Raw genomic sequence first — 27731 nt, 5'->3', positions numbered from 1 at the left:
GAACACTGCTATTTAGGGGCCAGAAGAATCAGAACTGCCATTGAGGAGTGTGAGGAAGGCTGGTAAAGAACAAGAGTGGCATTAAGGAAGGTGGCAGAGAGGAATCTCTTAACCATTGCTTACTTCAGTGAATTGGATTTTGGGTAGGGTGAGAGTATTAAGTTTTTAATACATTTCTATACTCTGACTTATTGCAATAAGTATATGTAACCTAAAATATGCTCTAACTTTATTAGAGTACAATTTACAAACAATAACATGAAAACCCCTTTTGAAGTGAATAGTCTGATGTTCTTTGACAGATTTTTTCACCCATGTAATCTCACTCTAATAAAAAAAAACTTTTCTGTTATCCTAAAAAGTTCACTTGTGATTCATTGTTATCAAATGTGGAACATGGACTCCTGCCTGAGTTTCCAGCCTGTGGGCCTGCCAACCTGACAATCACATGAACCAATTCTTTACAAATTAAGCATCTTTATGTATAATAGAAATATGATTGTGAGTTTGCTTATCTTTTCAACTCTGGTATTACTTACACGTTTGGGATTGTTATGTTTGATGAGTCAATATTTCTATTAATAAATAGCCATCTTTATCTCTTATAATATTCCTTGTTCTGAATTCTAATTAGTCTGATATTAATATAGCCATACCTACCTACTTGTGGTTAGTGTTTGTATGGTATATCTTTTTATATTCCTTTTTAAAAACATTTTGTTTCTTTATAATTCACATGATTCTTTTAGACAGTTTAGAGTTGTATCATTTTTAAATCATATTTGACAATCTGCCTTTTAATTGGGGTGTTTAGGCAACAATGGTCAATAATATGATTATTAGTATGGCTAGGTTTAAATCTTACCATTTTGCTATTTGTTTTAAATTTGTTACATCTGCTTTTTATTTTCTATTTCTGCTGCCTTTTGGAATCATTGAATATTTTAAAATTGTTGTATCTCCTTTGTTGGATTATTAGCTATAAGAATGTTTTTTGGTTTTTTAGTCTAATGATAGCTTTAGAACTCATAATATACATCTTATCACAGCTTACCTTCGAGTACTGTTATATAGCTCTCTATATAGTATAAGATCTTTATAATGCCATACTTCAATTTCTCTCCTCCCAGCTTCTGTCCTACTTTTATTTATATGTAACAGTAGTTAAATATATTTTACTTTTATACATTTTATACATACAATATTACATTGTTTTTGCATAAATAGTCATTATATTTTAAAGATATTTACACAGAAGAAAATCTTATATATTTACCTATGTAGCTACCATTTCCAGTCTCTTTATATCTTTGTGTAGGTCTATTTTTTCTGGGTATAGAATTTTAGGTTGGCAGTTTTGTTTGCTCAACTGTTTCCTTACTTGCATTGTTTCCAACAGGAAATCTGCTGTCACTGTCATCCATATCTGTCTTTTGCTTCCTATGAAGTGTCTCTCCCCTACCCCCGTTCTGTCACTTTTAAGATTTTCTATTAAGTACATGTCTTGAGCAATCTGGTTATGTGTGTCTTTTGGTGTAGTTTTCTTCATGTTTCTTTTGCTTGAGATTCATTGAGCTTCTTGGATCTATGGGTTTATAGTTTTTCTCAAATTTGAACAAAATTCAGCCATTCTTTAATATTTTTCTCCCTCTCCCTTTTGTATATTCCTGTGACATATATATTAGGGCACTTGAAGTTCTCCTACAGCTGATTGTTTATTTTTATTTTTTTTAAATCTGTTTTTTTTATTTTGCATAAGTTCTATGGCCTTATGTTCAAGGTCATTAGTCTTCTGTAGTGTCTCAACTTCCATTAATCTCATCCAATTTAAGTTTCATCTCATATTAGAATATTCATCTACAAAAGTTTGATTTGGATCTGTTTGTATAGATTTCATACCTTTATTTGTCTTTTTGAACACAAGAAATTAAGTTAAAATAATCACTTTAACGTCCTCTGCTAATTCTTCTATATGTGCCACATCTGTGTCAGTTTCTATTGATTGACTATTCTCTTCATGATAGATTGTATTTTTCTACTTCCCTGTATGCCTTATAGATTTTGACAGGAAGGTAGTCATTGAGAAGTTTACATTACTAGTTGTTGAATAATGAGAGTTTCCAATCTGGCTGATGTGAACAGGCACAATTGTTAGCCTTCTCTGGGTACTTACACTATTGCCTCTAATACTTTTGGGTAGGTCTTTTCCTAACCTTAGGTAGTTTACTTATACACATGTACAAACTAGAACTCTGCTAAATAGCTAAGCATGGTAATGGTCAACTTTTTAAATTCTTTGATCTTGTCCAGGGAATTTGGAAGACTTCTAAAATATTTTCTGATATACAGTGATTACTGATGTCTTAGATGGTCAGGATAAAGGGCTTAGATGCCACTTCCTCCACTCCATGTCACTTGCATTCATTAATATATATTGGGACATAAGATCTCTTGGGATAAAATAAAAATCCTTGGACCTGACCACCAGTGAAGTTCAAGGGTACTCACATATCAAATGGACTTCTATACCTTTAATTGAGGCCTTTTGAGGAAAGAAAATAGGACCCTTGAGAGAGATTTCATGATAAAAGAAGACTGAAATAGTGAGCCAGACAAAGTAGACTAAAGGGAGAAAGGGAGTATTGATTATGGTATAGCTGAGTGGCTCATACCAGGACTCATCTCCATCTAGACATACATGGGATAAGAAGTGAAGTGGGGCAGGGGAATACTTGGGAGAAAATAGTTATACACATATGTAAGCCGGAAGAACTGAATTGAGCTGATATATTTTTTGTTGGTGACCCATTCTAAAGAAATATAAAAGAGAGACATCACCATATCATCTGTGCCCAAGGGAATGAGTGGAGAGCTACATTGCAATGGTTTGGTAGGCAGCTTGATCAAGTAGCACTTCTTCGTGTCAAATGGGCCCAGGGACCACAGAGTGCCCCAGCAAGGCTAATGGCAATGCTAGTGATGCCACTGGCTCACCAGCTCCAGACATGTGGTGGCAGTGGAGGGGAGCAGTGCTGGTGGGAGCAACGGTGACAAGGTTTAAGGCAATCTATCACCCAAAAGCAGCAGCATGACCAGACAGCTGGATATGAGGATCTCTGTGGGACTAACAGAAGCTGGGATATAAAGTCATACTTTTACTAGCTGTGATGTTGAACAAAAGTTACTAACAACTGCTATAAAGTTTTGTAGTTCTGTAGCCTAATTAAAGGGCTCACTGCCACCTCCACCTCCACACCCATCAGTTAAACTTAATGTAGAAAAGGGTTTCTCCTTCTCACTCCAAAAAGCAATGATGAGGATTTATGACCTCTGATCTCCCAGTTGTATCAGTGCCAGCAATAGAATTGGCAGTAGAATTCTAGCCTTGAATAGCTCCTTAGTAGGACTGTAGTGCCTGGGCTGCCTGGTCCCAGCTGGGAAGCAGTTACACTCAGTGACCATCGAGACATATTTATGGGTACATGTCAGAACAGTAGGAGATTATCAGAAATACTGGGGTAAGGGAACTCTGTAAAAGATCAAAACCTTCTTCAGCAGGTAGGGGCTTGGGGAACTGAAATTTAAATGTAAACATTAATGGCAGTACATCTATATTCACTGTAAAGTGCCCAAGAAAGCTAATGGAAATAATCAAGTATCAATACTTACCTGGTAGAGGAGACACCATGATCATGAAGGTGATTTTCCCAGGGTGAGGGTCATCCATTGTACTCTGGATATGCTGACCTCTGCAATTTCCCAAAATGTGGGAAACTGGACTGCATTTGTGCTTTCCCCTGGAGAAAAAAATGCTCACGTATAGAGCTATACAATTTAATTATATTATGAGATAATTCAATAGTTAGATAAATCTTGATTGAGGCCTGTTTTATACAATGCATTGTGATAGGCCTCATAAAGGATTAATGAGTTAATTTATGGCCCCTGTCTAGAAAAAATGTTTATAATTTTATAGAAGAGACTAGATGAGTGTAAAATGTCCATGGTATAAAGCAGAGTACAAGATGAAATCTATGTATTTTTTTTATGAGTACTAACTATGTGCAGGCATTTAATTAGGTCCTTAGGATTTGGTTTCAATAAAGCATGCAATGTGGCGAGAAGTGCAACATTTGGGGTGGAAGCAATTCAATCTATCTCCTGATTCCGAAATGCTTTTTGGAGGAGGTGGGATCTGAGACAGAACTTGAATGGTAGAAAGTATTTTGAATAGCACAGATGAGGCAATGAGACCATTTTAAGGAAAAGAAACCAAGAAAGCACAAAGTAGAAAAGTATAGGCATTTTTTGGGTTGAATGGATTACTAGGTGTATATAGGGGAGTTTTTAGAGACAAGGATAGAAAGGTAGGTTGAGTGACATGGTGAGGATTTCGTTGACAATTAAGGGAAATAAAAAGCCATTGAGTGTTTTTGAGCAGAGAAATAATAGGGTTATCAGCCTCTACATTATTTCTCTAGTTCCACAAGATTGGACTTACTTAACTTCCTCTCTGACAATACAATCCTTCCCAGTTTTTCACCAGGCTAAATGAAAAGCAGGGAGACTTTGAACAGACTCAGTTTCTCTGTCTTTAACTCCAGTGGAACATAGTGTTGATCACCTTTCATGATCCCTGGAGTTACCTATCATTCCCATTTTTACTTCTAATGCCTCACATTGGGAATCTGATTGTTCTTCAGAATTCTGGTATTGTCTGTGGCCTGAACCCTGACTGAGCGTGCCATGCCCTTGGAACACCATGGACATTGTGATCTTCTCAGTAACTGTGGTGTCCTGTCTTGCTTTTGGTGACTAAATTCCAGTTGCAATTTTTCTTCTTCTTTTTTCCATCTTTTTGGTAAGGAATCATTCATCTTTGGGTCAGGTTCATAAAATAGAAAAATAATGAGGGATATTGATTTGTCAGCAGTGCAGGGGATGGTTTGATACAAAGAGAGACAGTTGGGAAGGTAATTAAGAAATCCAAGGAGAAGAAAGTTCAGAAAGGTCTGAAATGTAGCAGCATCCAGGAGAAGGAAAAGATGAGAAGGAACAGCAAGTAATGAGAGTGGCACATAGAAAACACTATTGCTGAATTAATAAAAGAAAGAAAGAGATTTGTGTAAAGAAAGTGATTCAGGATTTGGTAACAAGGTGCAGGGGATGGTGAGGCAGAAATTGTAAATAACTTGAATGAAGGTCCACTCTCAGGGGATTAGAAGAGGGGTGGTATAATCCATCAGACCACAGCTCACTCAGAGATACATACAATGGGAGAGCCATACAATGGGCCTTGGATTGAACCACTCTCTGCTCCTGTAAACAAGAAACTAGAGAGTTTGGAATGGGACATATTGAACTTAATGATAAAACTGATAAAAATAAAAAGCCAGAAGGAATATGGGTCTATAAGTGTACATACATATTGATTTGGATATCTCAGATTTTGATGTGATAGTTAAAGTCATTGTGGTAGAAGAAGGGATATATAGAAAGAAAATAATAGGTTTGAAGGCAAAACCTTGGGGCATACCTGCTTTCAGTCATGTTTGTTATAGAAAGAGCTAGAAAGTTGGTTGGGATCAGTAGCTGTAGCAAGAATGGCTGGGGTGAGGGCAGGAGGAGGGGAGCATTCCAAATAAACAATCTCAGTAAAAGTACTATGATGTTAGGCAAATGAAGTTTCACTGTAAGTTCTTTAGGTATCTTCTCCTACCTCTACCAGAATACCTCTTCTAAGTCCTTCTTATATATACATTCTGTAGCCATCACTGTCTGGCTTCCAAAATCCCAAAGTAGTCTATTATGCTAGATGACACAATATTACCATTTTTTTTTTTTTTTTTTTTTTTTTTTGAGACAGAGTCTCACTTTGTTGCCCAGGCTAGAGTGAGTGCCGTGGCGTCAGCCTAGCTCACAGCAACCTCAGACTCCTGGGCTCGAGCGATCCTTCTGCCTCAGCCTCCCGAGTAGCTGGGACTACAGGCATGCACCACCATGCCCGGCTAATTTTTTTTATATATATCAGTTGGCCAATTAATTTCTTTCTATTTATAGTAGAGATGGGGTCTTGCTCTTGCTTAGGCTGGTTTTGAACTCCTGACCTTGAGCAATCCGCCCGCCTCGGATTACAGGCAATATTACCATTTTAATAGGCAAAAAATGTTTGAACATTTGAAATTTTGTGTGGTTCAGCCTGCTACTACAGTGAATTTCCAATATAGATATGCATAGTGAACACTCTAGGCAAGTAAATATTCTTGGTTCTCAAACCCCAACTAAGTATTCTACCTTAACAAACTGAGCTTGGAGTAGTTGTAGATTCTAAGAACTTCTTTTTCATGAAAGGACAAAACACTTCCTTGGGTCAAGTGGTTTTCTAACTGGTTCTATTCATCGCTGCCCATCCCACACAACTTCCTGTATGCCAACACCTGTGCCTGTCTTGAGCTGTCAGATGCTCAGGGTCCTAGTGGCATGTGTGGAGAATGGTCGGGTTTACACCAGCTAAGTCTAATGTAGACCCAGCACATTCTGGGGTGTAGACAAGCATAACTGAATCTGGATGACCTGTGGGCAAATCGTTGTTTGGAAGTAAAGGGAAATCCTCTCCAGAAATAATAGAAAGTACAGCCAGTCTGACACCTGGGTGCATGTGGTGGCTGGGTGATGTGCTCTGTTGACCTAGTTCCCAGACGGTTTCTGGTGCTCACGCAGTGTCTTTCAGGGAGCTGTGATGCTTCCTGTAGGTCATGCTGTGAAACCAGCCTCAACCAGGGTGGCTTATTTTCTGAGATATACCACAGCAGCCCTGTCTCTGTCTCTTCTCCTTTTCTGAGCCAGGTAGAATCTTTTGAAAAGGAAGTTCATCTCCTGTCTGCTTTTGTCCAAGACATTGAGCAGGTTTCCCAGATCCTTTCTCTTTTGCCTGCTCCATAATACCTCACTATTCCTCAGGCTCTTTTGCAACAGGTCTTGTTGATCCTTTATAGCCAAAGTTAATCTACCAAAAAATAAATTTCCTTCTCCTTGAAGACAAAAAAAGACTTAACTTGAAACTTAAACTTCTGCAGAAAAAGATGGAAAAAAAGTTAAATTTCCATATGAAAATAATTTTGAATATTCATAACCTGCCACAATAGGTTGTCTAAAATTGGTGGTATTGTATCTTCATAACTCCATGAAAGAGGGTGCATTTGAGATAAGTTCCCTTGCACTCATGACAGCTACATAGCTAGAAAAAGTTTCCTATAAAGGTTTACTAAGCAGGGAACAAAAGGTTCCTTGCTTGTGCTAAACTGTGTTTATCACATAAAGTTTGGAAAGATTATGATCTGCTTATTGAAGGGACTTGTCATTCTTTTTGCTTCTTTTGTCTGTTGGACCATTAGATGATGTCTTCTGAAATAAATGGAAATTTTCAAAATTATAGTACTTAAAAGAATTGCTGGGTATTTTTACTACAAACCTGACAAAATACAAGCCATTGTGTAAGTACTCATTCTTTGAAGAAATGTACAGTCCTGGGTATTTGGGCTACAAGGGCTGAGAGGCAAATTGTTTTCATCTACTGCTATAAATTTAAACATGCCTACCATGATGTGTTTCCTTAGAGAGAGAAAGAAAGTGGCATTTTATTTCTGGCCGGTTATCTGAACAAAAAGGCAAGATTTCTATGGAGGGAGATAATGTCTGCTTTGTACATTATGAAGAATGGAGATTTAAGCAGTTTAGCTATACTTCTTGTTGTCTGGGGACAAAGGAGAGCTGCAGTTTTGTTGGAAAGCAAGGTGGCCCTCACCTTTTGCTATTCCCTCGCTGACTTACTTGTTCCTGTAAAATACACACATATGTGCCTTCAGGCCACTTGTGTCGTCCTCTCAGCCAGGCAGTAAGTTTGAGTGTCTGTTATGGACTGAACATTCGTGTGCCCCTCAAAAATTCACATGTTGAAATCTAATCCCCAATGTGATGGTATTTGGAGGTGACACCTTTCAGAGGCAATTAAGTCATGAGGATGGAGACCTTATGAATGGGATTAATGCCCTTATGCGAGGCCAGAGAGCTAGCTCATTCTCTTTCCATTATGTGAGGATACAATGAGAAGGTGGCCAGTCTGCAATCCAGAAGAGAGCATTCACCAGAACTCTGCCATGCTGGCACCCTAATTCCAGACTTCTAGCTTCTATGACTGTGAGAAATACATTTCTGTTGTTCACAACCATCCAGCCCATGCTGATTTGCCAGAACTAAGACAGGACCTTTTATGGAAAGCTAGATATGCAGTGTTCATTATTATTAGCAAAAGCAATTGATTCTAATCCACCCAGATTGATCCTGAGGGTAATTGGCTGACTTCAGAGCAGCTGGTCGCTGCGCGAAGGTAACTATCAGAAACCACCAAGACACTTGCTTGGCGCTGTCTTTCTTTTTCCACCTTGTCAGGCAGACAGTTCACACTCTGAGGCCTTCCCACATATTTTCTGTGTGATTGAAAGTTATAGTACTTTTTCTCAATAACATTTATGATTTTCTCTTGGTCCTTAAATATTTCATCTCCCAGGAGGGAGCGAGGAAAAGAGGGAGTTGGAGACATTGAGGTAAGACAGAATTAAAGAAGAGATATTTCCACAGCTGAAACTCAAAATTCTCCATCAAGCCTAGTGCAGTTACTAAAACACCAATCAAGTTTCACAGCTGAAACAGGCCATAGAAATCTAATAAACTATATTAAAGCCATTAATGGGACAGATTTCTGAAATAGATTTTTTTGGAAGTGGGAGAGATGATTTGTGATTAATCAAACTACCCATTTCTCATACAAAAACAAAGCATTTGTTTTTTTCAAAGCAAGAAAGTGGCTTATTTTGTTTTTTCTAATATTTACATATTCTTATTGGAGGCTGAATTCCAAATACTGAGTTTACAAACGGACTTTCCTGAAGAGCAACTAAATAATCCTTTTGAAAAAAAAATAAAAAAAAAGAAGGACTAGCAAATTGTAGATCTTTTGCTGTAAAAAGCAGCTCCTACTAAATGAAATGAAGCTGTGTAAGTGGAGGTAGGACCCTACTGAGGGAGATTCCTTCAGCCTGTGTCATAGCCGTATGGTAGTCAAACAATCGCAATCTAGCCATGTCTCTGAGGATGCCTTACTTTGGCATAGATCCCTCTGGAACCTCTAGACATTCTCTGTTCTCTGTGTGGAGTGTATTAATTAATCTCAGAGCTAAATTTTAATCTTAAAATGAAACAGGCATTTCAGGATGTCCGTATATTTGTAAAATATTTGGCTTCTCTCATGTCTTGAAATTTTCTTTCAAACAAAATGTAATTTGATATGTGTGTGTGTGCTGTGTATGCTTGCATACATGTGTATACGTGTGTTGGAGAAGAGAGAGGCGGTAACTGAAGAAAGTAGTCCCTGTCCTTGTTTCCAGGATGTTAGTGGTGACTGGTTATTCATCCCTGAATAGTGTGGTGTATAAGGAAGATTGTGAAATAAGGAAAAATCATACTAGAAGAGGCTATAGAAAATTTCTAGTCTGTATAAAGTTGAACAAACCAAGGAAACCAAAGAGGTTAGGAGCCTTGGCTAGTAGTCTCGCCTGTTGTTCATAGTAGAGCCACTACAAAACAGCAGTCTGTTTTCTCACAGGCCAATTATTATTATTATTTTTTAAAACTCTAATATCCTACCTGGATAAAGGTAAGGAAAATGAGAGCTGGCACCACTACTGTGAATGAAATGCTCTCAGGCAAAACACTTAGCTTCTCTGAGGTTGTGCTTCTGTCTGTGAGATGGAAATTATAGCTATCTTAGTGATTTCTTGGCACTGTTGTGAAGATCGAATGAGACGATGTGAGTAAAAGCTTTTTGAAGAATTCATAATGCTGTACGAATATTAGAATCTTCTGCCTCAATTAAAACTTTTTGTAGCCTGTACTTTGGGAATAGGGTGGTGACTATGTTTAAGATTTTGAAGCAGAATCTTAGACATTATGTGTAAGAAGCATCAGTGTTGAATATTTGCTTTGATTAATATTCCAGGGTGTGTGTGTGTTCAGGATCAAAAGTCTCAATCCAGCCTTGCTATACTATAGAGATGGGCAGTTGGAGTCTATGTGTCACTAAAATGAAAAACTCATTTAAAAATATGGGGTGATGAAACACAGGTCTCGGTTCTTTCCTGGCTGGATGGGTTGACATTCTGCCTGTGAGTGTCCTGGAAGCCGCGCTTCCCAGCGGCCATCCGCACAGCAGCAGCGGCTGCGAGCACAGACGCTGGCACGTCCCAGACGCCGAGCGCTCTGCACAAGCACCAGAGTGCAGGTGCTGAGAGCCGAGGAAAGGGAGGCAATAAAAGGATTCGGAAACGTTTTAGTTTACTCAGTGTCACTTCAAGCAGTGTTCTTTGCCTGCATTTAGAATCAAAATCCAGGAACAGATTATAATCCCCAATGCTAAATCACTATGCTGATACCCACTACAGCTGTCCTCCCCACGCTGTGGTTTCACTTTCTGCTGTTTCAGATAACCACGGTCAACAGTGGTCAGAAAATGAGATTATTTTGAGAGAGAGCACATTCATACAACTTTTATTACAGTATATTATTATAATTGTTCTATTTTATTATTGTTTATCTTTTACTATGCCTAATTTGTAAATTAGACTTTATCATAGCCACATATATGTGGGAAAAAGCATACAGTACACAGGGTTCTGTACTATCTGTGGTTTCAGGCACCCACTGAGGATCCTGGCATGTATCCCCCACAGATTAGGGGAGACTGCTGTATAGACTAAAGGAGGAGGAGAAGGGCATCTTTCAAGCAAACTGCTTTTATACCTTTGCAGCAAGTATCTCACATGAAAACCTTATGATATATGGTATTTGTTTACATCTAAACAAGCAGCATGGCATTCCACCCATGAACGGATGGAATAAACGGCAGGAATGGACAGGCCAGTGCAACGCTATTGCAGCAATCAGGTAATACGTAAAATATTTCCAGATATCAGTTCTCTTTGAAAGTCTCAAATTCAGAAGATTGATTATTTGGGGGAGATGAATACTACTGGAAGAAAACAGAGTCAGTAAAACAATAGAGAAGGAAGGAATGCTATTAAAAAGAAATAAAGTCAGAAAAACAATATTACAATATTTTGTTCTCTAAATTTAGACTACCACATCTGTACACGAACAGAAAACAGAAAAGATGGCATGCAGAAAGCAAGCATTTGTCCTCATATCCTGATACATTCGATATAAGAAAGCACCAGCTACATGCCATAAGATCTAATTACCAAGAATTGCCTTTCCTGCCCCACAGCAATCATTTTGATGACAGGCTTCTCTGCACTGTAAAACAAAATGGGGAACCTGTGCTGTATAAACTGCCTCGGTGCTTCCTTTCCTTCCTCTGCTATCAGCCTCCCCATCTCATTTATTTTCCACACATTAATGGTAGCAGTCACCTTGAGCCGGTGATGCAGAGTAATTTTCACAGAAACCTTGATCAGAAACCATAAATCAGCCTGATGTGCTTTTATGGTCTAATAACATTCTGGTTGCTCCTACAGGCCTGTATGTAAAACTGCATTGCAGTGAGTCCTTTGGATTTTTTTTTTTTTGGTATAGTCTCTCTCTCTCCCTCTCTCTCTCTCTCTCTTTATTCCTCTCTCTCTCTTTCCTCCCTCCCTGTACCCTCCTCCCTCCCTCCTCTCCCACTTCCCTTTTCCTCTCACTTTCTTTTGTTCTGACTCTTGCTCTCTCTCTCCTTCCCTTCTTTCTCTTTTCACTCTCTACTTCTCTAGGTATAGTATTTCTAGGCAACCATGTGCATGTGCACTTCACATGGATACAGTTCATTTCTAACAAAACCACATTTAAATGGCATTGTATATGCATTGTCATGGTGGCAGGGGAGACACATTCTTTCAGGAGGATAAAATGATGCATTCATTGGATTCTCAGTGGTCTGTCTTCACAAATGAACTGTCTGTTGCCAGAAAATAAAATGCTATAACTATTTTAGGGGCTATTGAGTCTGTTAAATGATTCAATTATTTTTCCCCGTTAGGACAACTGGTTACTGCCCCCATATTGGCTCTCGCCCTGTTCCGTAGGGCCACACTGCGGCTTGGTTGACTTGAAGCTGAGTTGTACCTGACACTTTGTACCACAGCCCATGGTCTGCAGTGCCAGTGACTGCCTGATGATCTTGCACTCCCATTCCATTCCCTTAGAGAGTGAAATGATATGGAATGGGATTTAGTGGAGTGGCAGGAGGCAGAAGGATGGGTTTGAAGCAAGGAGAGGAGTGAGGGCTGGGTGAACGCAGCACACAAGCAATGAGGAGAGGAGTTGGATTGGCAGTTTAGGAGGCTCTATTGAAAGACGAAGTGCTGAGCTTGTCATGGGGCTGACAGCAATGCTGGGGCTTGTCTAATTGTACTGGTGTGGGATTAGGGTTGGAATCAGCCCAGGCATCTCAGTTAACGATACTTCCCACCCAGGCTGCCCCCAAAATCTGAAGAGATCCATGCACTTCAGCTCAAGAGCTAACAACAGCAAAAGCAAACTGGCTAATGGTTAATCAACACAGCCTTTACCTACCTATGAGCCTACCAGCTAGACACGCCCCAAGTGTGTGCCCTTCCTGGAGCACACAGCAATTTCTGTTTTAGAATGAAGAGCCTCTTACACCCGTGTTTCCAGAGAATGGAAGCATCTGCAACGGAAGGCTGTGTCACTCTTTCATGGCCACTTGGTGAATTAGTGCAAGAAATTAACAGAGGCCATTTGACTCAGTCTGGGAGAACGTTTAGCTTACCTTTGGAAGTGAGAAAAGCTGGCAACAATCTCTGATTTTTTACTGCTAATGCATTGAGTGATAATTACTCCCCACTAGACCTACATAAATTCCAACATTCTTAGCTGGTGCTTCATGAATATACCAAGGGAAAAAAAGTACCCTGGAGCATTAATCAAATTTTCCGAGATACTACTCCTTGCTCAGTTAAAAGATACATGCACAATTATTTATCCATATATCTATTTTTATGTCTAGTAACATTGTTCACATGTGTACATGTACGTGCACTCACATATTTGGCATAATAACATAGCAAGCATTTTTAAGGATATTTAAATGGCAATGTAAGAATAACTGCAGAACGTGGATCTTGGCTTCATATGTAGGGCTCTTTGTTTTCAACTATAAATCGTGATGTCTAATTTCCTCACCTTGCAGGCAGTGGTACTCGGGTTCAGTAGCAGTAGCCATGGTCTTATTTGTTAAAATTCATTTCCTGTAGGGTTGGAAAGTTTTTTCACCACCAATATCTCAGAGCTGCAACCAGTCCTGCACCCTGAATCTTCAGTAACAGCTCCGTGTTGAATTTTCAGAAATTGACAGGCAATTTCTCTTTTTGCAATACCGTGAGCTTTTCAGCACTGGAGTAGCAAAGGCTAAATGTGAAAAGGAAATGGGGGTGAGCAAAAGACCTTTCTCTCCACAGTGTCCACTGCCCTTCGATTCACAGTCCAGCATTTGTTGTCTGTTTAGGAGCTATTTCTAAACCCTCCTAGCTGGAGGCAATGTACACCAGACCAGTGGGGTGGGAGCAATAAAGAAGAAATGCAGTAAAGAACAAATTCTTTTCAGATTAGCTGATTGGCAGTTGTGAATAATGCAGCTACAGCACTAAAGCAAGAAAGAGCAGCCTCAACCTTGGCACTCATTATTTAGCTGTGAGCCTTTTTTGCTAGGAACATTTTTCTCTTTCAAGTCTTAAACTATGTTAACTCCTTGTGATCCAATCATTTGTCCAAAAATGTGAACTATAAAGACCCCTTGTGCAAATCTCTAACTGTGAATGTGATGGCAAGAATGGCATTCTCAAACAACTTTTTCACTTGCTCTGAAAATATGACAGAAAAACTTACCCAGTGGGTTAAATGGCATTAATGCTGCATCAGACCTGATAGGCATTTTGAAAACAAGAAATTAAAGAAGTAAGCACATATGTGTATGGATACATAAATAATTCAGGCCATTAAAAATGGGAAGAGAAAATATGAGACGGTCTTTTAGTGATTCTAAAGCTATCTCCATTCTTGATAGACACGAGGATACAAACAGAGCGACATAATTTCTTAAATCCTCTGGCTCAGATCTGAAAGAAAATTATCTGATCAATAATATGGATTTATTTCAAATTGTTTAAAATAAACAAAACATAAATTGGCATTTTTCTTAATTCTATGATTTAACAATAATTGTTTATGTTCAATTATGACTTTGAGGGACAACAAATGGGATTTTTTAATCATTTGTCTCTCTACATATTTCCCTTGATTATTTTATTGAGTTAATTCTTTAGATATTTTTAACCAAATATTTTTAGGCCCAAGATGGCATTATAATTTTTAAAATATTGCAGCTATATTATTTCTTATTATAAAACCAATAAATGTTTTAATAAAATACTAAATGGCTAAATATAGAGTTTATCTAAAAAATTTGCTCTGTCAGACCCTATAATTGTCAAAAATAAGTGACTACTTAGTTTCAGTGCTGTCAGTGGCAGTATTTGGGGAAGGAATCAATGGCTTCTTATTAGCAAAACCTCTCCCACCATTCATTTTCTTTCTCACACTCTAGGTTGTATATCTTTATGAGCAGGGATACAGTTTTAGTCATTTGCACAGTCACCTCAACATTGTTTAAAGCCTGACTCATATTTGGTGATCAATATGCATGTTTTGAATAAATACATACATAAATAATATAGGTAATTAATTAATAAGCTATATTCTTAAAGTATGCTGGCTTTCTTAATTATACAATAAAATAACATATTACTAGATATCTTTATATTAAATTCAATTTGGAGAAAAACAATCTGACTTTTCTGAAACTATCTGCATATACTTTGATCAGGTCCTTACTTAATATACTTGGTGGTTAAAAAGCTCTGCTTTTGTAGGCTAATGTGCAAATATCAGTGAAGGGTATGCACTTATTTTTTGTCTGTAGCTAAAGTATAGAATATGTTATAAGGCTCAGTAGTCTGTCAGTGAATAATTATTGAGCACTGAATATATACCCTAAATTTCTTTATGAATAATGCTTGAGATATGAGACAATTGATTCAAACTCTTTCCTTGCAAAGAAATCCATCTGGGTCTCTAACCATTCGATTGCTCTCCTCTATGTGCTTCCATATGTAGGTAGAGATATGTTTCTTAAGGTTTAATGGTGACTTAACCTCTGAAACTCTGGCCTTAATGGTGTCCCCTCAGTGAATCTTCTACTCCAATCACCTGGCCAAATTAAGGAATTTAAAGTACAAAAAAAATCTTTCCCCCTCTTCCTCTCTGTACTTTGATAATAGTAGTTGTTCTCCTTCCTACAGGTAATCCTATATTCCTGTCTTTTCTTGATAACATTCTACCCATCTGTACAGGACCATCTAAAATAATATCTCTCCCAAGAAAGCCATTCTAGTCCATCCCTGCAGCCAAATGTGTGCCATTCCTTGCTTTGAGCTCCAAAAATTTCTCATTACATACTTACAGCTCATGTGCATGGGCCTGTGGTGCAGTCATAGTAGGTCTTTGATCTTTTTGACATTCATTGTCAATGTTGTCCTTCACATATTTGTTTATAACAATACAGGGAAGTGAAAAGTGGCTCATGATATAATTCTTATGCCTATCGATGTATATGGTCCAATCTGTGTGTTTATTGCTGCTCCCAAAACCTAAACTTTTGCCTACTTAAAATTAGCTTACATTCATTTTATTTTTCTCTTCTGTCCTTTCTGAAGGCAGGAAATTTATTTTTTTCTTTTTTCTTTTGTTTTTGTTTGGAGCAGAAAGCACAATCTTATATATAGCTGAGGTTCTATAAAGATTTGAATTTAAATAATTGTAGAAGATACAAGGTAGAAAAGGGAAGACATTAGTTCTTCATTTATGAATTATTTACCAGTCACCCACTTTGGTGGTTAGATGGTTAAAAGTACAGGGATACATGGAATATAGCCTTTTCCCTCCAAGAACTATATAATAGAGACAGACTGATAATTATAGGCAATTACAATTCAATGTAAATATTAAAATGCTGTGGATAAACACAGTCTTATGGAAACTCATAGAGGCACATCTATTGGAAGGATTTTTATTTGCTTTCCTCTTCCAAACCTTCTAAAGGTGCTTCAGGCTTATGAGAAATAGAAGTGGAAGGTAACTAGAAAAAAAAAAAAAAACAAAGGAAAAATAATAAGGGAAACAATAAAAGGAGGACGAATGAATGAAGGGTACTCTAGAGAGACTGTGCACATTAAATACATACATGGGGAGCAAGCCTTGAGTGCTGAAAGGTGAACCTCTAAGCCGGATTCTGTGGAGCACTGTAGAAGGAAGCTCTTCTCCCAGAACTCACCGAGGACCAGCAAGCAGATCAGCTATTGCACTGTGATTTTGCATTCCTTGTGTCAGTATTAGTTGCCAATAACAAACCACTCAGAATGGTGCAATCTGTGCCCTATGAAGAGTTGACATGGGATGAAAAGCATTGTTAACTTTCCAAATGCTTCTAAATTCTACCTGGAAAAGAAAAAACGCTTTATTTATTTATTTATTTTCATCGTATTTATGTGTAGTGTTTTGTTTAGCTTAATTTCTATAGCAGCCATAGCAAATTCAGCCCCTTGCCCAGTGCCTCATACTAGCGTCACTTCCTAAATACTTGTTGAAAAAATAAATAAATGAACGTGAAGATGAGACATGTCAGCCTATTAAAAAGGGTGATCGATACATTTTCCACCTCAGGACAATTCAGGTTGTAGGATAAAGGAATTCAGCGTTCTTTATAATTCACCAAACAGTCATTATTATCCCAGGCAAGTGAGCATGTGGCCATTTCTCAGGATGAATCAGGCTGTATTTTAATAGTTAGTTCCGGCAGTTCAAAGTGGAATGGATTTATTTCAAGAGGCTCAAGGAAACCTCATTTTGAAGGCTCTAATAAAAAGTAAAGATGATAAAGAACACTGTTTTTCATGATAAGGAAAATTCTGCCTTTCAAGAGAGACATCATAATTTCTTCTAATTATAAGAAAAATGTTGCTGCCTTGAGTGCTCTTATTCATGTGTACAGCCAAAGGGATTTTCTGCATAAAAGAATAATTAGGTTCTATCCCTTCATACTTAAAAAAAAGAAGAAGAAAAAAAGAAAAAAAGAAATCAGTTATCTTACTTTTCTTTTATACCTTCCCCCCCCTCATATTCTTTGACCTTTCTGCTGAATCTTTCATATGTCATGGAAGGAAATTTTTAGAGGGGCTTTGATTTCTCCAATTCCTTTGGCAGCTGGCAGGGTTTGCTGTGCTGAATTTGGAAGTGCCTAATTTGGGAGTTCTGTTCATGTCAGGCTGTAAACTGATCAGATTTTATTTTATGTGTGAAGATCATTTTCAGTCCATGGTTTTAAACATTTTATTTGCCTAAAATACATTTTAAAGAATGCATTGTGGGCTTTTATTTAGGAAAACTCTTAAGCAACTTCATTTTATAGACAAAGGATGTTCTAGAAAAATTTGTCCTTTACACCATGTGAATAAGTAAAAGAGAGACTAGGGGTACTGATGGGCTGGAGTCACCCAGCAGTTTTAAGATGGAGACTTCAGATCACATCTGGAGTTACTAAATTACAAAAGTAGGTGTATACAGAAGAGAGCAGAGCACAATTAGATCTTTGCATTGATCTGATTTGTATGATCCATAATTCTCAATTGCATAGATAACTGCTATGAGAGGAAGGACATGCAGCTGTAATGAAATAAATTCAAACCAAAATGTCAGCAAAATAGGAAGAAGAACTACTCAGACTCATATTGAATGATAATATTGTTTGAACCTTCTGTGAGATTAGAATTTTTTAGGCTTAAAAATGAAATATCAAATGGAAAGATCAATGATAAATATGAATAGAAAAAGAAGTCTTAAGGATTGAATTTTTCTAAGAAAGCTTAGTGGCTTTTTGAAATAATAATGACAATAGTCACCATATATTGAATGTCAATTTGGGGACAGACAGGTGTGGTTTTAAGGATTTAAGAATATTATCTCTACTCCATACAGCACCCCAGGGAAGTGGAGAAACTGAGAGAAAGGTAAAGTGATTGATTGGTTTAACATCACATGATCAGAAAGTGGTGGTCTGACCTCACACCCAAGCAGTTTTACATCAATATGCTATCCAGCCTGGCACTGAAAGAAAACCAGGGCAGACTGTTTTTTTTAATAGAGTTTTATTACAAGATGTAGATACTAGCATATAGTTACAAAGTTAACAGGTTTATATGGGCTTGATGACTCTTTGAAACAGCAACTGCCTATGGCCAATAGTAGACTGAGTCACCTCATTGAGCTCAGTCATGAAGACAAGCTATGCACTTGTTTGGTGAGGGGCAAGTTCCAATAAATGGTTGAGGAAGGGAAGATCCTCTGCTGCACCTTTCATAAGCTGGCCTTTAAAATCTTTTATTCAACTACTTCACTGATTTTTTTTCTTATTATGCTGTTATCTATGGAGTTTCAAAGCCCATCTCTATCACATCAGAAGAGGCAATTGAAATTGCTTTGCACACAAAAAAGTGCAATACCCACTTAGAAAGGAAAGTAACAGTCTTAATGTACCTGTGTGCTGTGCTTAGCGTGATGGTGCACAATGGCAGCCGAGAGCAGGGACTGGGGAGCTAGAGCAGTGTAAGCTGCCTTACTACATGGGTGGGTTTGGATAAGTTAGATAACCTCATTAGGCCTCAGTTTTCTCACCTGTAAAATGAGGATAATGATAAAAATATTGCCTATCTCATGTTTATTGGAAGGCTTGAATGTGTTCGTATGTATAAAGCACTGAGAACAGTGATGACAGAGTAAGTACTACATAAATGTGGACAAAGTATTTCAGGTACATTCTTTCATTGGATCCTCACCATATTCCTGTATGGAAGGTCATGTATATTTATTTTGTAGATCAATACATGAATCTTAGATTAACTTGTCCATAGTCACTCACCACGTAAGTATTCGAACCTAGGCAGTTGGAGTTCTAAGCCAAGTTAGGACATGAACCCAGGCTTGTGAGATGGTGTGATTTCATTCCTTATATTCCTGGATGACAAGAATTTTGCCTTTAAATTATTAGCATATCACATATAATATATATTATATGCATATATTTTCTATCTATCTATCTATGAGAAATATTAGGAGTCTTGGATCCTGACCCTATGACAGTCAAGAGTCATGCCTTAGAGCTCACAGCTTTATCCAAGGGACTTTACTAAGTCCCTTGCCTTGTAATCCACACCTTTCATAGTATAGTGATTAAATGCATACTCTCTGATTCCAGATAGCCTGAATTTGTCATTGGGGGGTCATTTAACTTCTCCATACCTTAGTTTCTTTATTTATAAAATAGAGATAGTATAATACCAATAACCTTTGTCATAGGATGTGATCTTTGAATAAATTTATGTATTTAAAGCACTTGAAGTGGCATACATTAAGTGATATTAAGCATTCAGTTATTACTACTACTCAATGATTTCAGATTAATAGTTTTAAGAAGTCTTGGTTGACATCTAAAACAACAACATGAAAGAATTAAAGAATGTTCCCATGGGTAATACCTGAAAGACTATAAAAGAAGGGGGGGATTTAATTTTTATAGGGTTAGAATAAATGTCATATTTATGTTTCTTTTCTGGTTAGGAATTTTATTCATTTTAAGCATTTCAAGTGCCTCTTCCCTTTACCAAAATTTAAAGGACCAAACAATTAAATTGAGTCAATATAATTTCAGGAGATTTTTGTAGATTTTTATCAAGTATATTTAAGAGGAATCTCAGATTCTTTATAGCTAATCAAAGAGGTAGTTATGAGCTGAGAGATGAGGTATGATAGGCTAGCTAATAGAAATATATGCATTCTATCTTTGGAGTTTCCTGGTAAAGATAAAGACTACTATCCTCTGGACTTGGCTACCTACAAACCCTACATATGTGAAACTAAACATATTCCATGCTCTTCTCTTTACCTCTTCTCTTGCTTTTTTCTTGGTAATTCTCTAGCTTTTTGAATACCCTAACACTCTCCTTCTCTTGTACAAGAAAATTGGAATATAATCCTAAATTTTTCTTCCCCCTCACCTGCCATATCCAATCAGTGATCAAGTCTTTTTCTCTAGTAAAGCTTGTCTCTGTGGAGTTTCTCTTTCTCCACTGGCATGACTTTATATTAGGGCCTCATTACTTCTCACCTGGATCTACCCTCAGTATTGTTCTATTCCAAAAGATATCCAAGGTAAATTGTATTCTCATCATGTGGACTATAGTAGTCAAACTATTTCAATAGTAAGACTTCCATGTATGTCTCTTCTTTACCTATTTTTCAATCTCTGGACCTATTCTCACTTCTTCTCTCTGTCCTACCATTTCCCCTCCCCAAACAAATGCTAACCAATTCTATTGAAATCCTGATAATTTCTCAAATGTGTCAACACCTTTGCCTTTGTCACTGCAGCACCTTCTGCCTGGAATAGCTTCAGAACATTCCCTTCCATTCATATATGGTTACCTGGATAATGTCTTCTAATCATCCTTCCTTCAAAATTCAACATCCTGTCATTTCCTCTGAGATTTTCCTGATCCTCTCAGCCTTGACTGTCTGCATATCTATTAAATCCACAAATCTTATCACTATATATGGTAATTATTTATTTGACTATCTTCATTCAAGGCTGCAAACTTCTGAAAGTCAGGTATTAGATATTTACTCTCTATATCCTAGAGCCAGGCACAGAGCCTTCGCTGAGTAAATGCTCAATAAATGTAGACTAGTTAAAACCCATAGTAATAAAAAAATTAATCTTCCTAAGTCTTTTTTGTCAGTGCAACTTTTTCTGGACAATTCAGATAATTAAACGGAAACAAATATATTTCTGTTCTCAAGTTCGGAATGTCTAATATGTTCACATACCAATATTTAAAAGAAAAGTTTGTGAATATCTCCTATGAGTAAAGCAATAATGCTTGAGAGAATATTTTTGTATTTTTAAAGAACTTTCTAGTTTTCAAAGTGCTGTCACATGCATTATCTTTGAGGTTCATTATAACTGTGAAGTAAATAACACAGGTATTATTATCCTCATTTTACAAATGAGAAAACTGAAGCTTGAAAGGAGAACTGGCATACGTAAAATCACTCACACAGAAGTAAGGTAATTTGAAACCCATTTTAGGACTCTAAAAATATAAACATTTAAGCATTTACTACATGCAGTTGTTATTTCCACTGTATCATACTGCTCTCACATTACTTACAATCAAGCTGGGGAAAATATAGAAAGAAGTAAAATGTATTAATTTACAGAGAAGTGAGAAGTGCCAGGAACTTTATGTGCATGTTCTCATTCAATCTTCAAAATAACCCTGGCAGGTAGGAATTATTTATCCATTTTATAGATAGGAAAAAAAATGAGGTTCACAAAGAGTAATTTGCCAAAGGTTGCAAAGTTATTAAGTAGTAGAGTCAGATTTTGCACTGGGATTTGTCTGACTCCAAAGTTCAAATATGCTTAATATTGGAATGAGGTGCCCAGAAGGCCAAAAAGGAATGACAGTCTTTAGCCTAATCCAGAATGGTGTTCGTATCCAATGAATCTGATCTGGTACATGGAAGGGACCAAATACTAGGAGTCTTCAGAGAGAGCCCGAAAGGAGCTTCATCCCAGGAGAATATTGGATAAAACAGGATTGTAGTCACTAGCTGCTGATAAAGGAACAGTGTTTAATCTTCTCTGAAAAGGGGTTTGTTAAATAAGGTTTTATAGACTTTCTAGGCACCAAACAAGTGATCTTGGGATTTGGAGCAGGGCTATGATCACAGCAGTAAACTGGAATGGGAAGCAGGAGCTGAACAGAAGACAAATGACACACAGAGTGGAGGAAGATGCAGCTCATTTTCTTGAGATGGGCTCTTTCTCTGAACATCCCTTAAGCTTTCTTCTGGTATGATTCTCTGGGGTGAATTACTGAGTGTCAGGACTTCACTCACCATCTCTATGGTGATGACTCCAAATGCCTATTGTCCAGACCTGTCTCCTGAGTTCCAGAACTCTATAACCACTGCATGCTGGACAGCTCCATGAGGAGGTTCTACAGACACACTCACTCCAATATTCACAAATTTGAACTTACAGGCCACCTTCCAGAAAGTCTACTTTTCATATAATCTCTATTTCAGTAATTTACATCACCATTTGCCCATCTGCCCAGGCAAGATACTTGAGTGTTATCCTTTGCTTCCATATCTCATTAACTTCCCTCTGCCCTTATCTGGTCAATTCCCATATCTTATGATTTCTCTCTCCTTAACAGCACCTGAAACTGCTCCATCCCAACTCTTCGTGTCTGATCTCAGGTTTTTAATACCTCTAGACTCGATGATTGAGTCCAGCCTTACTCAGCTCCATACCATGCTCCACAGTGAACTCAGAGGTATTCCTAATATGTCCATCTGGTCATGGCCTTCTTGTGCTTAAAATCTTCTAATGATTTCTATTGCCTTAAGGATTAAAGTCTGACCTCTTAACTATGGAGAGCAAGGACTTTTCTCACTTGGTGTTCATCAACCTTTCTAACCTCACACTTCCTTCCCTACCACAGCACTTACTTATATCTTCTGTGCTCCAGTAAAACATTTTAAAGCCCCTGAAAGTCATCTCTGACCCTATCTCCACCTGGATTTGATAAGTATCCTTTGTACTCCTTTGCACCCTTTGTCATATTTACCTTTAACATAGCGCTTACCATATTTTATTGAAATTGTTTAAATTTTTATCTACTCAATGAACCATAAACTCATTAAGAGAAAGAATGATGTGCTTTTTCACTGTTGTTTCCTCAGCACCTCTCAAGGCAGTTGGCACACATTAACATGATCAACCAATATTAGTTGAGCAAACGAAATGAGTCCCAGGGGGATCACACTAGCTTGAGGGTCATGGGCCAATTCCAAACTCACTGTCTGTAGGGGGATAATAAGTCGGATGATAGACGTGGTTCTCACTGCCTTGGGGTCTTAGAGAGATTGAAATTACAGCTTGAAGATGTTCAGTACCAGCAGTTGGCCAGAGCTGCAGCAGGCAGGCACAGCTGATTTTAGACCAAAGACTGGTATCTATCTCTGCCCTAACTTAGACTTTTATTCCTTTGTGCTTATCTCTCAAAAAACTGAAGCAGAGACTTGCTGCCTTCTTTAGGTTCCAGTCTACGTGCATCTTAAAAGCTTGCTTGGACTTCCCTTGGCTGTCTCATCCTTCATAAGCCTCATTTGTAATGATTTCATGGGCTGAAATAAAAGACTAGATGATGTATCAGACAAAATGAAATAAGTTTACAGATCTTATGGTATTTTATTAGGATACTTTTCATATTTGTTTATGTTGATTTCCAATTAGTGAATTAGTGGATTCACTTAAAATAACAGATTGATATTTCTAGTTTATTAGTGGGTTCACTTAAAACCCACCTCCAAACCCATGTCTTAGTAAGTATAAAAGCATCATGGAAAAAATCCACCCATTGGCACACTGGGCAGATTCTGTTTCTTTTTTTGCCACATAATCCCTTGGCTGTTCCTTTGATCAGCAGTGCAAATCCTAATTAAGGTTTCATCTGATAATTTGATTTCACGATAAAGATCTATTCTCAGTCAGGGGCTTTGCCTTCTTAAATTCCTGAGGTTAATGAAAATCACTAATCCAATGGATAAACAGGCAATGGAAAAGTCAAATCATAACTTTCATGTTTTCAGAAATACTGTGATTTAAGGGTTTTTGGAGCCTCTTATAACGAAGAAAGATTAAGATGCAAATTTCACTGAGAGGGAAGAGAAAACTTCCTAAGTAGGAAAGGAAATTATGAAAATGACATTGCTGTATTAAAAGTACAGTAATTTCTAGTGCCACAAATTTCCCAGGTGTTGATATGGTTTTCCTCCTAAATGACAGGAGAGGACAAGAAGCTGTAGTTGAACCTTACAGAATAAAAACAGTGCAATGGATTTTAAAAATGAAACCTAGCCTCTTGCATCCCAGCCACCTGCCATCTGGCCCCTGCCATGTGGCCCCATAAGGCAGACCCCTTAACTCTGAGTCTGATCAATGCCAAGTTCATCAAGAAAAGGTTACATTCTTCCATCAAGAAATGAACAATGAACAAACTGAGGAAGTAAATTGATAGAACTAATAGAATTCTGAAAAGAAAAATCTGAGAAAATTCCAAAAGACTTTTATAACATTCCCCAAATGTCCAGAGCTAATAGCGGAGTTCAATGTATTAAAATTCAGCAAGATGAATCCATATTTATTTCATGATATTTAATTATATACCAAAAAAAAAAAAAGAAGAAGACAGACATAGAAGAGATAATACCAATGTACTGAAAAAATAGGAAAAAGACAACAGTTTCACAGGTAGCTGAGAGGCAGCAAGAAAGAGGACAAAATAGAGGCTAAATTTAAATATACCTAAGACCATTTGTTTTGAATATTACTATGAAACATTGGAAAGACCTAATGAATTTAGGAAAATTTGTTCTATTCGTTTTCATTTCATTTTATTCAAACATTGAAAATCATTGAAACACATATTTGCCTTATGCCATCTAATTATAGCAAATTATCTGTGAAGAAAAACACACATGGAACACATTTGCACAAACATACCCTCAAAGTAAGATAAAAAGTAAATAAGTCTGCATTTGTACACTTTGCCCTGAAAAGTTGCTGGCTCTAATGTTTCTAATCTTTTCTTATAAAAATGTATTTAAATTACTCCAACTCCTTTATGGGAAAACTTTTTTTCTTTCTGATCAGAGGCACTGGGAAATATGATATGGAGTACAATTTCTAGTTAGAATTATAGAAAGATCAGTAAGGATGGCAAAGTCGCTGCCTACTGCAAGCCCTCCGGTGCACTTTGTGAAAGAAGTTTGTGGCTGGAGGCTATTTTGAAGTAAATGTAAATCATCAGTCATTGAAAAATCTAACACTAATTGAGTCTCTTGTCAAAGTGTTCTGTTAAGAATCTCACTACTTTTTTATTTAAAAACTGTGGCTGTTTCCTTGTAAAAGGAAGGAGGAAGAATAATACCAAGGAAACAGGACATGACCCAATAATGAAAAGAAATTTATACTCCATTGTTGTCATTCCTCAAGCTGAAGAAATAACCTTCACTATGACCTGAAGACAAGGCGTGTTGAGCCAGGGTAGTGGAGGATATTTATGCCTATATACCCTTTAGAGCCAAGCACCTAGTGTTCTATCTTTTGAGGAAAGAAAGCCACAATTGTTATTCAAACAACACATCTAGAAGGTTAGTGTACCTTCTTTTAAAAAGTGGTTTTATTTGTTTGTTTTTCTTTATCAGACATAGCCCAGGTTCCATCTAAATCTTAATGGCTTAAATCCCCGTACAGTGGACTCTAAATGGAGTACATCTAAATGCAAAGTGGTTACAGGAATAGAACAATTGGGTTGTATAATAGACTCTTTATTTCAATCCAGAAGTAAACAACTCCTGTGTAAATAACCGCTTTGTGAGAAACATTCTCCCCACCCTTGAATAAAATATCTTTAATTTTAGATCCAAGAATATTTGCAGATTGAAGAAGTTTTATAAAATCCAAATGATCAATAAAATTACTGTGTATTGATGTCAAAGTGAAGTGAAATAACAAATGTTCATTGAAATTTTTCTATGGACAGGTATGTTGGTAGGGTAAGATAAGATTCAGTGTGATATCAAGGACTCAGTCCTCTAACAATACAAATGTCTATTCTAAAGCAAACACTATTCCCAGTTTATAATAACCACACAAATAAAGAGAAAAACTATATATTAGATAGCAGATAGATAAGTAGAAGCACAGATACATATCTACATAAAAGCTACATAACTGAGAGGCAGTGTGGTATAGTTGTTGAGGATGCAGACTTGACCCAAACTGCCTATGTTTGAACACCAGCTCAACAGCTTCCTAGCTACGTGATCTCAGGCAAGTTATTTAACCTTTGAGCATCTTAGTTTTCTCATCTGTAAATCAGACATAATAATATCTATGACAAAAGGATATTATATATAAATGAGTTAATCCCTCATATGAAGTACTTATCTCAGTACCTGGGAAATGTAAATCCTCTATGAGTATGTGCCAATATGATAATTATAAAACTCATGACAAAAACCATGAACATATACATAGATTATATATATGAAAAATATATAACATACAAAAGCATTTATGATAGTTTACCTGTTTTTCAGGGGGTTAAATTAGGAAAGATACAGGTATTAAAAAGATAGATATAGGTATTAAAAAGATATAGGTTAAAAAATTGAATTAAATATGCTAGAATGAACTTTTGCATTCATCTCTATACCCTCCCCAAAACTTATTAAAATGAGTATAAAGTATTTCTAAAAAATTATTAACCAACAATGAACAAGAGCAGAGAAATGGAAGATATCCGTATAAGTGGAAAACAACAATAGTAGGCCAGCTCGTACAGCAGAACCCCAGGAAAACTCTAGAACTGGGAAAACTATAGACATAGGAGAGAGAAGAACTGACCAAAAGTATGTGTAAGGAACATTAGGAGCTCCCTTTTCTACTCCCCAGCTCTTGAAAATAGGTCACTAGTCCTTCCCTCTGTTTTTCCCCTAGGACACACACACACACACACACACACACACACACACACACAAGGCAAAAGACATTCATGCTGGAAAATAGAACCAGAGAAGACCTGGATTTAGCAGTATCAAACATATTGAAATATAAACTGAAAACATACATTAAATCAGCCTCTGTATTGAATCATTAGTGTCCTAGTCTCCTATACTCACTCCCACCCTCAACACCCAGAATCAGGTCTCTAGGCTTGTACCCATAGGCAGGAGGTTATCGGATTTCTCATTGATAAAATGGAATTGAAGATAATACAGTTTAGAAGTCCTGTAATGAAATGGGCACATTCAGTTGATGGAGAGCTCTAAGGGAACACACACAGCTTCCCATTCACCTTTTTTTAGTGCCTTATTTTTAAATGGGAAGGGGGAGCCAGACTTTACCAGTTTGTTGAAGAAAGACTGTACAATGCATGGGAGAAAAGAACACAGACAACCATAATAAACTTGGACAAAATAGAGCCAATTCAAAAAGTTGATGAAAACTTCAGAAAAAAATATAAATATTCTCAGCTTAAGAAAAGATATTTCATTTATGAAATAGTAACTGAAACTTCAGAACATGGAAGACAAAACAATAAATCAAACAGAAAACAAGGCAATTATGGAATTAGAATCTGAGGATTAGTAGTGTTAGGTCCGGAGCCAAGAGAAAGATGCAGGAAGCCTCTGTGTAGTAAAATGCTGTTTATTTTGAGCATCTGGGTGCAGATGTGTAGAGGCTGAAAAAGTGTCCATGAGAGAAAAGGGGAGAGCCTTGGGTTCTACAGAGGGTTTTTCTGGGAAGAGTAAATACTTTTCAAGCAACTGGAGGGCTAAGGAAAGTAAGTTCCCTTCTTGCATTCCATTCTTTTGTCTCCCTGGAACAATGGGGGGAGGGGATAAGTTTAATC

The 27731-nt window shown here is 37.2% G+C and overlaps 1 long non-coding RNA gene and 1 pseudogene across 1 annotated transcript in view; both read left to right on the top strand.

The window, feature by feature from the left end:
• LOC142871486 (uncharacterized) overlaps positions 1 to 27731 on the top strand; it is an 82501-nt gene that overhangs the window by 2814 nt on the left and 51956 nt on the right. The gene's annotated exons all lie outside the window — the stretch shown is intronic.
• LOC142871568 (uncharacterized) lies at positions 3662 to 3795 on the top strand (annotated as a pseudogene).

Source organism: Microcebus murinus, chromosome 6, assembly GCF_040939455.1.
Source record: "Microcebus murinus isolate Inina chromosome 6, M.murinus_Inina_mat1.0, whole genome shotgun sequence".
Classification (NCBI taxonomy): domain Eukaryota; kingdom Metazoa; phylum Chordata; class Mammalia; order Primates; family Cheirogaleidae; genus Microcebus; species Microcebus murinus.
The sequence above is the reverse complement of the archived record's forward strand: the minus strand, read 5'-3'. Positions and strand labels throughout refer to the sequence as shown.